We start from the raw sequence: 15,610 nt of genomic DNA, 5'->3' as shown, positions 1-15,610 counted from the left end.
TAATATCTATGGTAGCACATCTTAGACCGTAAACGACTAATTCTCTCCGATTCTCTCTCCTCTGATCTTGAACAAGTGGTGCGATGGGGAAAGAGGTGGCTTGTTACTTTTAATGCATCTAAAACCAAGCTTCTATCTTTACATCATCAACGCTCTGATCCCTATCTGGCATCAATTGAAATGAATGGCTCTCGTCTTGGGGAGGCCTCATGTTATGACAAGCTTCTGGGCTTGACCTTTACTCCTGATCTGAAATGGAACACATACATAAAATCCGTTGCCAAGGCCGCTGAAAAAAATGGTGGGATCCTTCTATCGATCCAGTAGATATCTCATTGCTGATGCAATTCTCTATCTATATAATAGCCTGGTACGTCCAAGGATGGAGTACTGTTGCCATATCTGGGCAGGAGCAGCTAGAAAAGACTTATCCTGCCTTGATAGAGTTCAAAATAGACTATGTAGCCTTGTGGAGGATGCCCTTTTCTCTTTCCTGCAACCTCTTTCTCACAGAAGAGATGTTGTGAGTTTATCTCTGATGTATCGTTATTTTCATGGCAAGTGCTCGACTGAGCTTCAATCTATGCCCCCCCCGCCAAACTTTCACAAGAAGCGCCCGTCTAGCAAAAAATACTACCAACAATTTCTCTCACTCTTTATCTCTGCCTAAACCTAAACGTAGATACCATGAACAAAGCTTCTTTCTTAGAACTTTCCAGCTGACTATTATATGGTTGTCTTCAAGTCTAACGTAAACAAGTTTTTGATGAACCGTTCCATATAAGTTTACAAATTTACCGAATTTCCATTATTAACGATTACTATATTGTCCAATTGTTACTGTACACTCTTTAACCTTTATCCTCTAGAGTGGCATCTTGGCCTTGATAAGTGGTGATGCATATGTAAAAAAAAATTTTTTTAACGGTTTTCAGTCAGAAATTTGGCTATCAAGGGGTGAATGGTCAACGATTTGATCTTGGAAAAATCTACCAAAGTCCTCCGCAAATATTCAGTCTAAACACGTGAAATTCTAGACGTAGGTTACTTGGGTATGGATCAAAATTTGATTTGAGCCCCCAAACAATAAATGTTGAGGGGTTAAAATTTGGGTTAAAGTTATAAATACATTTTTACTTCTGCGGTCTCTACCTAATTACTCAGCCAATATGTGGTCTAGACGTTTGAAATTTTACATAAACTGTATTCAGACATAGGGAAAGCTTTTTAATTTGTTTTTGGACGAATATTTGGCTGCGAAGGAGTCCAAATTCCAAAGATTTGAACTTTGCGGTCTCAAGCAAACTATTTAGTCAATTTTAGGTCCAAACAGTTGAGATTTTACATAAAAGATGCTCAGACACCCAAACTTCCTCGCCAATTTTGGGTCTAAACACTTTAAATTTTAGATGTAGGTTACCTGGACAAACTTTTTAATATATATATATATATATATATATATATATATATATATATATACATGTGCACATAAAGTTATGAACAATACATAGGGCCCGAGCAAAGCCGGACTGAACTGCTAGTATGTTATAAAGGCACGTTGCCGATAAGAAATAACGTTTTTACTCAGCTTCATGGCGTATACATAGTTTCTTTATTCATTGTCTTGCAAGTAAAAGATATTTAATGTTCCGTGGTCTTTTTAGCAATTTGATTTGAAAGTCATAATGTAACGTGTCCGTTAATATTAAACTGTGTGGTTACATTTCAATAACTCGGACCCACATGTTGTCTGGTACTGTCTCACAAGACAAACAAAAAAAACAAAAAAACGGAAAGAAATAAAAAACTAAACACGGCATTTTTCTAAGTGGTAATTAAATTCATTTATTCGTGGTTTTTCCAAAATAACGCACTTCATTATCTTTCAAAAGTCTTTTTGTGCACATATGTGTTTGACAACGTTTTGTCATGTAATTTTTTTCAAAGTTTCTTTCCCCACCACCTGACGAAGGCAGTGCTGTTTTGCCCTTGACTACATACGTTCATCTATCCCCGCACACATCTTCGCTTCTTCTGCTCGACAATATGCTGTTCTTTTTTCTTTTTCTTTTCTGTATTTTCTTCTTTCCGTGACGTCAGCGCGTGCACACTTATCAATTTGCGTATGTGCTTTAGCGGCTGCCGCTGTTGGTAATATTTTCGCTAGTCAGATATCTTTCAACTGATGCTGATTTTCTCACACACATCCAGACGCGCTGTGTTACCAAGAGAACGAAGCGATTCGTCCAAAATAATATCAAACAAGGCATAGAGAGTTGGCGGACGTATCAGTTTTGTTCGTTTCTTTCACACACACATACGCATCATTACCTAGAACCGTATTGCTCTTTTTGTCTTCTATTTTGATTTCTATGAAGAGTGCCTAACTCAAACATGTTTGCATATTCCTAGGCTGTATATTCTCATATGGACAGGCTTAGTGGGGGATGCCCTTTTCCCTTCCCTGCAACCTCTCTTCCACAGAAGAGACTTTGCGAGCCTGTCTTTGTATTATCCTTATTTCTATGGCAAGTGCTTGTCTAAGCTCCAATCTCTGCCCCCCCCTTGCCAATCTTTCACGAAAAATCCCGTCTAGCTGAAACCACTGTCAATAATTTTCCCTGCTCTTTATCTTTACCTAAATCAAAACGTAGATTCCAGGAACAAAGATTATTTCTTAGAACTGCATGCCTTGAAACTGTCTTTCGTTTACCTGTTTCCCACCTGACTACGACTTGGATGTCTTTCAGTTCAACATAAACAAATTTCATGATAAACCTGATAAATCCAATTTGTGAAACCTCCATTATTAACGATTACTGCGATATTATCCCATTGATTACTGTACACGCAATAACATTTATCCTCGAGTGGCGTCCAGCCTTGATAAGTGGTGACTCCCATGAAAAAAGGCGCATATTCGCCAATGACGGCCTTGTATAGTATGATTTGTTTTTGTACGTCACAGTGATATTCAATATATTACAAAATAAAAAAAAAAGCTATTATATAAGGCTATCAGTAATAACCGATATTCAATATATCACGATGAGATTGAATGTGAAGCGCTTTATGAAGACAGAATAAAGTCTGGTCTTGATATATTAATGACTCGGCGGCGTCATTTTAAATGAACTGTCATATTTGCAGGAAAACAACGCGAACAGACGAGGTAAATCATTTCCGCTTTTTGTTTGCTTTTATTTTTGTATTAGTTTCACCGTAATAAGAAAATCAGTGATGCAGTTTTACAATCTTGAAAAACTTCCAATAATGAAGTCTTTTAATCGAATCTATGCCTGAAATTAACTGGGAAATAATGAAAGATTCAACATAAGATTCAACGAGTGTCTTTGATTTACCTTGCGTCTATTATTCCTGTTCTTTTTCTCTTCCGTCTTTGCTAGTTTACTTATTGAGCTTTTTTTTCATTCCATTATCCATTCTATTATGCATTTTTTCTTTGTTTTTCTACTTATTATGTGTTGTTTATCGTTTATATTCATTAATTTATTTTGTTAAGCTTTATTATTTATTACAAAGGATTAACCACTTATCAAGGCCTCTAGGCCACTCGATGCTAGTGGTTAATAAATGTAAGGTAGATAATGTGCACAATATCGTTAGTAGTGGAAATTTGGTAAATTATATTATTTAAGAGGACGGCTCATCAAGAACCTGTTTACGTTAGACTTGAAGTAGAGTAGAGAATTACACCTGCAGTGAGATATCTACTGGGCAATAGAACAGTACTCCCATTCTTCCAGCGATCCTGGTAGTGGATTTGATGTACGTGTTCCATATCAGATCAGGATTAAAGGTCAGACCCTTAAGCTTGTCAAAACATGGAGGCTCCTCAAGACAAGAGCCAGTCAGTTCAATTGATGTTAGACGGGCGTCAGAGCGTTGATGATGGGAATATAGAAGCGGGGTTATAGATGCATTAAACTTAACCAGCCACCCTTTTCCCCATTGCACCACGCGCTCAAGATCTAAGGAGAGAGAATCAGAGTGATCTTGGTTGTTTACGGCCTTTGAAATGTTGCCATGGATGGTAATGTCTTAAGCAGAAATGCCTACGAAAGATCTTAGGATGTGATTTGGGAAATTATTGAAGATTAGAAACACGTTTGGGCCTAAATAGACTCCTAAATGACCCCAGCATTAATACTGTAAGCTTCTAATTTATATCAATCAACCACTACTCTTATAAACCTATCAGAGAAAAATCGAATATATGAAATGCTATATGTCTCTCTGTCTCCATATTTTCAAATTCTATTTCTTCCGAAACTAAAAGTCGCTAGTGGCCTTAAATAATTGGATTTTAGCCGGTTTATTTAGTTTTTAAATGGTCAAAAATTAGTCAAAATAAAAAAAAAGTGATAAATTCTGTACATTCACCTTAGTTTATTTTAAGTTTTATTTTTTTAGAAGTTCATGTGTATCACGCTGTTACAGTGGTAACGTCAACAGTTTCGAATGTTACTTCGGTTTCGATTGTAGATGATAACACCCAAATACTTTTTTCAAAATTTTGAAATCATAACTTTAAAATAATATATACGAAATCAGAACTTATTAAAATATCATATAAAGCGTATTTTACGACCGCCTCTCCCTGCTGGTAATTTAATAATTGTGAAGTTATTTCCAGCTATATCGTCGCTGTAGATCCTTTGGTGTAGGCTTTTTATCTTTTAAAAAAAATTCTTTCTGTATTTTATCCACACTTTTCTGCGTTTAGTTTTCATTTCGATTACTTTGTTTTTTCAATTTTTTATTCTTGATTTTCTTACTATTCGTTAATATCAGCTCGGTGGAAAATAGTTGGCGGATTCTCGAAAGGCAAATTTAAAACTATCCTAATTTATTTCATGCGTATTGTTATTAGTTAAACATATCGATTAATTTATACCCTTTTTTTAGATTATCAAATCAGCATTTGCATACCCCTACAATAGCCTCACCGATGTTGACACGAAAACGACTGTCTTTAGTCAACAAAAAGTGTAAAATATCCATCGTGGTAATGCTCGTCCTGCAAATCCTACCTCACGCCGCATGTTGTCGTGACCTATCTCTTGGATTGTCATTTATTTCCAGGATAGCAAAACCATTTGGATGTACATAAATTGACACTGTAAAAGGAGATTGAACTTGAATTAGGTTTATACAGCGTGGGAAGATAAGTTGTTGCATAAAGAATACAACACTAAAGCTTTATTTTTAAAATTTATTGAAAAAATCAACTCGTCACTTGATTATGTAGTAGAGCTGACATCTGTTAAATGTAGTCGCCTTCAGCCTCAATCACCGTCTGGATACTGTTCGTAAGCGTGAGTATGCATTTTTCAGAAGCGCCGGCGGAATCCCTGCGAATACTTGGCGAATTGCGGGGATCAGGCTGGCATTTGTTTTGTCGGAGGTCATGTTGGTGATGTTCTCGACGTATGACTAAGTAGCCCAGCGGGTTAAGGTCGAGAAAGGAGGGAGCCAGTTAGTTAAAGGGTACAGAGTCGTAACACTCCTTCTGAAGCCAAGTCTGGGTCTCTTTGGACTTGTGGGCCGGCGCCGAGTCCTGCTGCGACACGCTGAGTCTGTCAGCGGCCACCTGATTGCACCAGAGGCTCACCACACTCTTCAGCATATCCAGGGATACTTCGGTGTTGACTTTCAAACCGAATTCGAAGATCTAATGTTGCATCATGTAACCCTCACTTGAAGCAACGCCGAAGACCATAACCGAGGCCGGAAACTTTGTATCATCACCCTGGCACGTGAGAAATCAGCTATCCATTTTGAGAGTGCTAGCAATGTCTTGTAGTCATAACTTGGATCGGTAGAAGGCATGAATTGTGCAGTGGGGCTTCTTCGATCTAACTCCTAGCATTCATACATAACGAGGCAACTAGTAGATGGCCTGTAACAAACAAAAATATAAAAAAAAGAAATTAGGTTACATCAAACAGAAATGGAATCACGTCGTCTTTTTCTTGAGCGACAATTTTATCGTTGCACTCTGTATTTCACCTAACAACCTAAAGAATTATTCGAGCAACGTATTTATAAGCTTGTAAACAGATGGAATCAAGTTATAGAGAGAAAAAGTCGTTATCCGTTATGAATAAAATAATGTAAAAACAGTTTTTCGTTTTAAATGTGAAATTTTTAAATCGGCAAAAACTTTTTCACAAACCTAATATAAAAAGTTATTCGAAATTGTTTTCACTTGGTTTCATTTTCATATTTCTTTTCTTATACTTTGGTTTTTCTCTTTTATAATTTATTGTTCATATTTTTATCGGTTTCAGTCATTGTTTTTTATACGTTCCTTTTTCCTTTATTTTTTTCTCCATTCATCTCGACATGTTTGTCTATTTTCTCTTTCTATTTTGTTTTCTTATTTCTCTCTTAACTTTGTTACATCGTTATATTTTTCGTCTCTTGTTTCTTTTCTTATTTCATTCTTCATTTTTCTTGTGCCGTTAATTTTATTAATGAACCAAGATTCTCGTTAATGAATCTTGATTTCCATTAAAAAAATATTGAAAAAGATTTTGAAAATCGATCGAATCTTCTGCATTTCAACAAAATAATCAATAAGCTGATTTTAATATTCTGTGTCGCATTATTTCTAGATAAGCAAATTATGATTGTAAACAAGAACAGAAAACATGCTACACAAATTCGCACGATATCCAGGATTCTTTATAAAGATTTAATTGCATTTTGCATCTCACTGTAATAACTCTCACGAACTTTTTCGAATATTTATTTGTATATCAATTATTAGGTGGTATATTTTATTACCAATACTAAGCTCTACTCCCATAGTGATCTCTGTTAAAGTTAGAGTTTATCATTTAAGCGTAACAGCCATTACATGCATACGTTGCATAAATTTGATTAAATACATGAACGGCATTGCAAAAAGAAACCTCTATTTACTGCCTTAGAAAAATCTGTACACCTAACTGGAATATTGTAGCAATAGACAGGTACGCCAACCACTGATGTGTTTTTATAAATTAATATCCAAAGGATCTGCAATCTAATATATCCCACGCTGTCAACACAGCTCCGACCTCTGCCACATTACCGCAACGCTGCACTCCTCTGTATTTTAATTGAATGTTCCCGGCTGAAACTGTATCATCGGTTCTACTTCGACGTCAACACCGCGACTAACCTGACGAGCAGCAAGCTCGCACGCCTTTACTGTAGATGTCTTTTGATGCGGTAAAGCTTTCTTGCTTTAAAGGAGTCCCCCCCTAAAAATGTTAGACTTTGGTTTCCTGTTTTCACTTTCCACAAATGTACTAACACGAAGACAAGTATCAATAATGTAAACATACATTACACTGCTCAACTCCCTACTTTAGGAATGATCCTAAATTAATATTGCTCTCTTTATAGCTCAGCGGATATTTGTCAGATATACTCTATATATACTAGTAGATGACCCGATGTTGTCCTGATTGAATGGGCATCAAAGGATGTTCCGTACGGCATTGTTATTGATTTCAACACACACATATATATACACACACACACACACACACATATATATATATATATATATATATATATATATATGTGTGTGTGAAGAATAAAACATGTATAAATACATTTGAAGCCAAAACTGCAACGCATTTTTTTTTTATAAAATAAACAGGTGTTTATTTTTAAAGAAATATATTTCGGAGTAAGACTCCTTTATCAATCTTTTTTTTCTCTTCTTCCTCGACATGATGTAGTGGAAGATAGTTCGATGAAGATTGATAAAGGAGTCTTACTTCGAAATATATTTCTTTAAAAATAAACACCTGTTTATTTTATAAAAAAAAAATTCGCGTTGCAGTTTTGGTTTCAAATGTATTTATACATGTTTTATTCTTCAAATTTCACTCAACGCTTCGAACGGATATACACAAAAATAACTACCCAAATTTTCAAAATGCGCGACCGCGCGTCACCTCTCCGGCTTCATAAAAAACCCCGCAGTTAACAACATCACGTGGACTCTTCATCGAACTATCTTCCACTACATCATGTCGAGGAAGAAGAGAAAAAAAGATTGAGAAAGGAGTCTTACTCCGAAATATATTTCTTTAAAAATAAAAACCTGTTTATTTTATAAAAAAAAATTGCGTTGCAGTTTTGGCTTCAAATGTATTTATACATGTTTCATTCTTCAAATTTTACTCAACACTTCGAACGGACACACACACACACACATATATATATATATATTGATATGTATATTGATATATATTGATATAGATATAAATTTATTTTAATCCAGTGAATAAAGTATATTTTTCATACACAGATTTTCAAATACTTACTCAATTAGTCAGATTTCATTTCTCAAATATTTGGATTATTTGTGAAAGTCTTACATTTCCTCATCTTTCATATTCATAGTCAAAGAAACATTTCTGCAGCCCATAAATTCTTTTAGTCGCCATGAAAATAATTATATAGTATTACTCGTTGGTTATTTTAATGTATGCTTTTAATTAATTTATACATGCAATCTATAATCATTATTTTCATCCGATTATATCACATATAACGTTGTAGAGAACGACATGTTTGTGAATGTAGGACGATAAAAATAAGTTGGACCAAAATATCTGTATTAAGATTGTTGATACATACAAGAATGTTGAAGACATTTAGTGCATTATAAATGTATGGCTCAAGGTCGACAATTCGGCGCATTAATTATAAGTATATGTAAAATCATTGCATTGCAAATAATGTTGATTGACAGAAACGAATAATTTCTGAGAGAAATGAAACCAGTGCTATAGATGCTTTCACCTCAATGAACATTTGCAAAAGTTGGAATCCTGCATGTTCCGACAGTCAGAAAGTGTATTCATCTAGCAAGACGTTGTGCTTGTCAGTCGGGTTTTATTTTAAAGTGGTTACTTATTAATACACAAAGTAAGTGTATGCTAAATAAGTCCATGCAGTTTCCAGCAATCGTACAGAAGTTCTATAAAGACACAGGTTTGTGTTCCTTTTATTATTCTTGCAGTGTATTACAACACTTTGTAATAAGGAATTATATTCTATTGCTTTCTAGATACCTATGTAATATGCTAAGTCTGTTGATTAATATATGACGATGATTGCAACGTCTTGTCAGACGAGTGTCACTCCCTCAGACACTTATGAGCCCCAAAATGACTTCCATCGCCACAGAACCATTTTAATAGACAAATGCCTTAGGGAGTATCTATACACAGATGATGTTACAGAGTCTTAGCTTCGTACGACAGCTAAGTCTCTCTCTCGGTTCAAAATGTTGACATCAAGCAACAAGCAAGAGCAAGATAGCCAGCAACAAGTTAAACTGCAGAACAGCTTAATGCGGGTACTGGTCTTCCGCTTTATGGTTTTCAAAATCAGAGATTTGCCTCTCCTAGAAAGGTTGCCTTCATCACGACTTACAGGAGCCCTCTCCACCCCAACACACACATAAATACACACAAACACACATTGACCATTGACCCCGAAAAAGGAAGGTCTTGTTTTTAATCCTTTAGGGAGACTGGCCACCCTCCTCACCAAACAAGTCTGATGGGGAAACCAGTATAGTCGCCGGTGACCCGACCATTAGGCAGGTGACGCTGGGTTACATGGTACCAGTAGCATATGACATGACCTGACATAATGATGTATACATAAACACACACACACACACACACACACACATATATATATACATATATATATATATTGTCGTATTCGTATTTGTTTGTTTTTTTCACAATTTGCTTAATATATTCAAAATTTATTCTGTTTCACAAATCTTTTCATATCGAAGTCGGACATTCATACACTTATATTCCAGCATGTTTGTTTATATTTTACTCCTTATTTAAAAGGAAACGTTATTTTAATATATAATACTTATTTTAATATATAATACTTATTTTAATATGTAATACTTATTTTAATATGTAATACTTATTTTATTATGCAATACTAATTTTAATATATAATGCTTATTTTAATATGTAAAACTTATTTTAATATGTAATACTTATTTTAATATATAATACTTATTTTAATATGTAATAATTATTTTATTATGTAATACTAATTTTAATATATAATTCTTATTTTAATATGTAATACTTATTTTATTATGTAATACTAATTTTAATATATAATGCTTATTTTAATATGTAATACTTATTTTAATATGTAATACTTATATTAATATATAATACTTATTTTAATATGTAATACTTATTTTAATATGTAATACTTATTTTAATATATAATACTTATTTTACTATTTAATACTTATTTTAATATATAATACTTATTTTAATATGTAATACTTAAGCAAAATGAAAGCATTATTGTTGTTATTATTTTTTTTATCAAAAAGAAAGCTGCATTAAAGAAGTTCTGTCACATTCATATTAAGCGAAATCTATTCTAATAGTAAGGTGCATGTTATTAATATTGAGTAGTAATTGATCTGTTAAAATGGATCTGTTAAGCGATGCTATTTAAACGTGGATTTTAAAATTATTTCAGCGCGGCGTTGCCCGGGTGTTTGGATGTTGAACAAAAAAAAAAAAGCAAAAAAGAAAAAGTGGTAGTAGGAAGGAAGGAAGGCTTGAACCCGTACGGCGAAGTAGGAAAAGAACGGGGTAAAAACCTGACATCAATTCTGTTACGACCACCGCCAAACCGGAAGTGACATTTTTTTAAAATTAAGGATACACAATCTAAAGGAGAGGATAATTTTCAAAAATATCGGTGAAAAAAGTGACCCTAGTTGAAGGCGAACATATTAATGTTTTTAGCCAATTTAGGTGAAAAAAGTGCCTAGTTGAAGGAGAACATATTAATGTTTTAAGCCAATTCTTCGATATTTGTTGTATGAACGTTCGAAGTTTAAAACGATAATGATGTTGGTAAAATCCGTTGCCTCTGTCGAAAGTTTTAGGCAGACATGCAAACATACATACATACATACATACATACATATATACATGCATGCATACATACATACATACATACATACATACATACATACATACATACATTTATACATTGGTAACTAAAAATTTTCGACCCACACCGATGAAAAAGCTCGCCCTATCTCTGAATACCGTTTATGTAAAATTTCAAATGTTTGGACCAGGAATTGTCTGAGTAATTTGGAAGAGACCGCAGAGGTCAATTTTTTAAAAAACTTTGACCCCTATTATATCCCATTAACATTTATTGTGTTGGGCTCAAATCAAGTTATTAAGTTAGATCCATGTCCAAGGAACCTATATCGAAACTTTCACGTGTTCAGACCCCAAATTGTCGGAGGAGTTTGGTAGAGTTCTCAAAGGTCAAATCGTTGAACTTTGACCTCCTATCAGCCAAATTTTTGGCCGAAAACCGATCACATAGATTTTCCCAAACCTCAGTACCCTGTATATCAAATTTCGAGTCTGTAGACTAAACATTTAGAGATTTATAGCTTAGGGAAATGTACACAGACACACAGACAGACACACAGACATATTCACTTTTATAGATATATAGATTTAACTTATATTTAATTTAAATTTTGCAAATTATTGTTTCTAGATATCAGTTGCAGTAAACAATTAAAGTAAACTTCATAAATTTAAGTTATGAAAGTTATTTCTCCTTAAAGTAATGAAAATTATGTTCCTGTTTGATTTTCATTGATGAACATAAATGAGACTGAGGCTTTCATAAAATTAACAGTTTCACGTTCAGGAAAACCGTAATGAAATGAAATCCTAGGATATCTGGTCTATCTTTTCTTTTTTTTTTACACAGTGATCACTACTTATCAAGGCCCGGAAGCCACTCATGGATAAGGGTTATTGCAAGTACATTACGTTAGTGAGGAGATTTGCTGAAATGTTTACTTAAGGGGGCGGTTCATTAGGAATTTGTTTACATTGGACTTGAAGACAACCAAGTTGTAGTCCGGAGGGAAGCAGGCAGACGGAACAGAGTTCCACAGGCGTGCAGTTCTAAGAAAGAAGCTTTGTTCATGGAATCCGCGTTTTGATTTAGGCACAGATATAGAGTGGGGGAAATTTTTCACAGTGGATTCAGCTAGACGGGTGTTTTTCGTGAAAGATTGGCGAGGGGGGACCAGAGATTGGAGTTCAGACGAGCATCTGCCATGGAAATAACGATAAAACAAGGACAGGCTCGCAACGTCTCTTCTGTGGGAGAGAGGTTGCAGGGTAGAGAAAAGGGCATCCCCCACTAAGCCACGAAGTCTATTTTGTATTCTGTCAATAATTTTAAATCTGGGGACGCCAGATATATACAACTAATATATATATATATATATATATATATATATATATATATATATATATATATATATATATATAAGTTAAAGTGTCTGTGTGTCTGTGTGTCTGTGTACATTTCCCTACGCAATAACTCTGTCAATTTTTAGCCTACAGATTCGAAATTTGATATACAGGGTACTGAGATTAGGGAAAATCGACGTGATTGGTTTTCGGACAGAAATTTGGCTATTCAGGGGTAAAAGTTCAACCATTTTTATTTTTGAGAACTCTACCAAACTCCTCCGACAATTTGGGGTCTAAACACGTGAACTTTTAGATATAGGTTCCTTGGACATAGATCTAACTTAATAACTTGATTTGACCCCAAAAGAACAAATGTTAAGGGGTACAAAAAAGGGGTAAAAGTTAAAAAAAACTGACCTCTGCGGTCTCTTTCAAATTACTCAGACAATTTCTGGTCTAAATATTTGAAATTTATATAAAGGTATTCAGAGATAGGGCAAGCTTTTTCATCAGTTTGGATCGAAAATTTTTAGTTACCAATATATAAATGTGTGTATGTATGTTTGCATGTCTGCCTAAAACTTTCAATAGAGGCGACGGATTTTTCCAAGATCGGTATCGTTTTTAAGCTCCACCTTTCATACGACAAATATCGAAAAATTGGCTAAAACATTAATAACTTCCCCTTCAACTAGGCACTTTTCTACAGGGGAAGGGTCACTTTTTCGCGGATATTTTTTTTTTGTTATCATCTCCTTTAGATTGTCTAGCCTTAATTTTAAAAAAATGTCACTTCCGGTTTGGCGGTTGTCGTAACAGCAAAGACGTTAGGTTTGTACGGGTTCGAACCTGCCTTCCTCTTTCCACATTTTTTTTTCTACAGACACATCCAAACAAAAGTATCCGTCGTTAACTGGGTTCAAAAACAGCCTACAGAAAATAGACTCAGATTTATGAAAGTATGATAGGTTATGAAAAGGAAGGGCTGTAAAGAGATAGCTTCGAATTTGGGGGTATCAAAACCAAAGCAAAATATGATGAAAGTAAAAATAAAATAGATAAACCCCATAATTTATTATATTATTCCTGTTCACACTGAAACACTTATCTCGATATTCTGTGGATCTCTATTAAAAAACCTTGCTGAACTTTGTGACATATTTCCATTCTATGGAGTCTGGCGCGAGCGAACAGCCCATAATTTTATTATACCATATTTCTTCAAACCGAAACATAATTATCAAAATATAATTTCGCAGATAAATATGAAAAGTCTTTATTAAAGTTTGTGCTTATTTCCATTCTATGGAGGCCAGGCGCGAATGCAGACCCCACAATTTTATTATACCATCCTTATTTAAGTTAAAATATACTTATCAAATTATTATTATGTACATCTATATTGAAAACACTTGTAAACATTATTTTTATTTTTTTATTTCCATACTTTTTGGATCAGGCGCATACGCAGATCCCACAATTTTAATGAATCATCAGTTTTCTATAATAGTCAACCATATAGGAGCCTATTCGTGACCAGGCACACACACAGACGTTTAGCTTTATATTATATATATATTATAAGGTAAAATTAAAAGCCAAGAACAATGCGAGATTTTTTTTTATATAGAGTAAAATTAAATGAAAACAAAAGAAATACATTTCTTTTTATTGTTGTTTGTTTTTTCTTTTTCACACAAATTTTAACTCTGAACAACAGTAACTTTTTTTCTGTTGTATTCAATGGTGTAATAGTGTTATACAACAGAAAAAAATTACTGTTGTTTAGAGTTAAAATTTGTGTGAAAAAGAAAAACAAACAACAAAAAAAGAAATTTATTTCTTTTGTTTTCATTTAATTTTACTCTATAAAAAATCTCGCATGGTTCTTGGCTTTTAATTTTACCTTATAATTTTCTTCAACAATGCTTCAAGCAAACTACAATCTACTTATATATATATAATATATATATATATATATATATATATATATATATATATACTGGGTAGGCAAAATCAAGACTATAAGACAAGGTGTTGATGGCAACAAAAAATGTATTTCATTTTACGTTACATTTGTTTCAATGTCCATGTTCGACAATTTCAAGCATTATATCGTTTGCAAATTTTCAAAAACCAGCATTTCTTAAGACTTTATGAATAAACACACTTTTGGCAATGGAGCATTTTTTGAATAGAAAGAAAAAAAAGAGGAGGGGGGGGGAATCCCTAACGGGAAAAGCATGCGGTCGGTCGGTCTGTCGGTCTGTACGTAACACTTTTGTGCTTGGCCTTTTTGGTTAAGATCAAAGGTCTGTTCTTAATAGATCCTGTTCTTAGCTTTTTAAGCTTTTTCTTGGCCAAAAGGCCAAGATCAAAGTGTAGTATTTGTTTTGGCAGATACTGCAAGCAAAGACTTCATACCAATTGTCACTATCCAGCTCCCCTACTCCCCGGGAGTTGGTCCCCATTTCCCCTTCACTCCTCACATTAAAAATCGGCCTTGTGCCTAATTTGCTCGGTGGGGGAGCAAATAAATACAGCTTTTCTTGGCCTTTTGGCCAAGATCAAAGTGTAGTATCTGTTCTTACTACATGATGTACTTATGTTTCTAAATTTTTGATATAAAATGGGGGATTACTTTTCTGTATTAATTTAATGTAAAATGATCACCCACTTACAACCAGTCAGTCTCAAAGCCATTCGAGTCCTTCTCCAGATCATTCAAGTTGTTTTTGAAGGATTTCAGTTATATTTTAAGCATTAAAGCCGTTCTTTCAATCAATTCATCCTTAAGTTCATTAACTTTTTATTTATTTAGGTCAGTTCATCTTATTTTTAGGTCATTTTAGTTTATCTTTAAGAATTTCATGTCAATCCTATATTCACGCATTCATTCATTACACGAGAGCACGCGACTAATGGCTATCGGCCTTGTTCTAAAAGAAGCCAAATACATTTAACATTTTAAAATATTGCTATATCTATTGCTTATAACCTTGTATTCTACTAGGACTATATATGTGTTTGAATGTAGATATATGCCACACACACAAAAGATTATCGCTGTATAATTACTTCAGTTTTGCTGGACAAGCAAAGTTGATGTGTTTTCCAGTGAAGCACAAATTTTTATCCTGAAAATTATTCCATGCATAAAATTATTTGAATCCAATTAATACCCCCCTTATTCACATGCACCATTTCAAGTTTTGTAATAATAAACTCGTGTCTATTGTAGGTACGAATATTTTTCTGCTGACAATCATCTA

The 15,610-nt window shown here is 34.0% G+C and overlaps 1 pseudogene; it reads left to right on the top strand.

Annotated features, from left to right (window-relative positions):
• Nucleotides 1-14,879: 14,879 nt before the first annotated feature.
• On the top strand, nt 14,880-14,984 carry LOC145294323 (U2 spliceosomal RNA; annotated as a pseudogene).
• Nucleotides 14,985-15,610: the final 626 nt, after the last annotated feature.

This window comes from Euprymna scolopes, chromosome 15 (assembly GCF_053919585.1).
Source record: "Euprymna scolopes isolate OS-2025 chromosome 15, ASM5391958v1, whole genome shotgun sequence".
Lineage (NCBI taxonomy): Eukaryota > Metazoa > Mollusca > Cephalopoda > Sepiida > Sepiolidae > Euprymna > Euprymna scolopes.
Note: the sequence above shows the minus strand (reverse complement) of the source record. Positions and strands in the feature narration are given on the sequence as shown.